The following is a 903-nucleotide window of genomic DNA, read 5'->3' on the forward strand; positions in this document are numbered from 1 at the left end:
GCTTATAATACTTTTTATTAGTTTATCTGAACAAACTGGGAGAGGGCGGGCACGGAAAGGTGGTGCTTGGGACTGTTTTATATAAAACTGTTGAAAATTCAATAAAAAGCAAAGAAACCAGAACCAAAGTAAATGAACCTTCCTTGCCGCCACTATGAATGCCAGCAGCTGAAGTAAGGGAACTTTACATAGTGCAGTTTGGTACAGTTAAAACAGCATCTAAAATGCTTATATGCAGCAGTGTATAAGCTGCTTGAAGATTTTGCTGCCATGACTGTTTCCGCAACATGGGACTTCAGCCGGCTAAGGCCCCCAGGTTGCAGAAATGCAGCTATTTTTGTTGCAGATTTTGCTGTGGTTTTTTTGGCACCAATGCCAGGAGTGGATTGATCAGAAAGTAGAAGTACTTTTATATATTTTCCATTCCTTTTATAGCCATTCTTGGTTTTGACTCCAAAAATTTGCAATAAAAAAAGCTGCATTTACAAATCATGGGGCCTAAAGTACACATTCAATTCTCTGATTGGTTATTCATCCATGTTCTCTAATAGGCTGGTTGGGTTCCTTGATTGGCCAGGAGATCATGCAATGTGGGCATATGATCACCACATAGTGAGCTGCAGCCAAAAGCACTGCAGGAAAATACACTGCTCAATGAAATAAAGGGAACACTCAAATAACACATCCTAGATCTGAATGAATTAAATATTCTCATTGAATACTTTGTTCTATACAAAGTTGAATATGATGACAACAAAATAACACAAAAATCATCAATGGAAATCATATTTATTAACCAATGAAGGCCTGGATTTGGAGTCACCCCCAAAATAAAAGTGGAAAAACACACTACAGGCTGATCCAACTTTGATGTAATGTCCTTAAAACATGTCAAAATGAGGC

The sequence above is a fragment of the Leptodactylus fuscus genome, chromosome 2 (assembly GCF_031893055.1).
Source record: "Leptodactylus fuscus isolate aLepFus1 chromosome 2, aLepFus1.hap2, whole genome shotgun sequence".
Classification (NCBI taxonomy): domain Eukaryota; kingdom Metazoa; phylum Chordata; class Amphibia; order Anura; family Leptodactylidae; genus Leptodactylus; species Leptodactylus fuscus.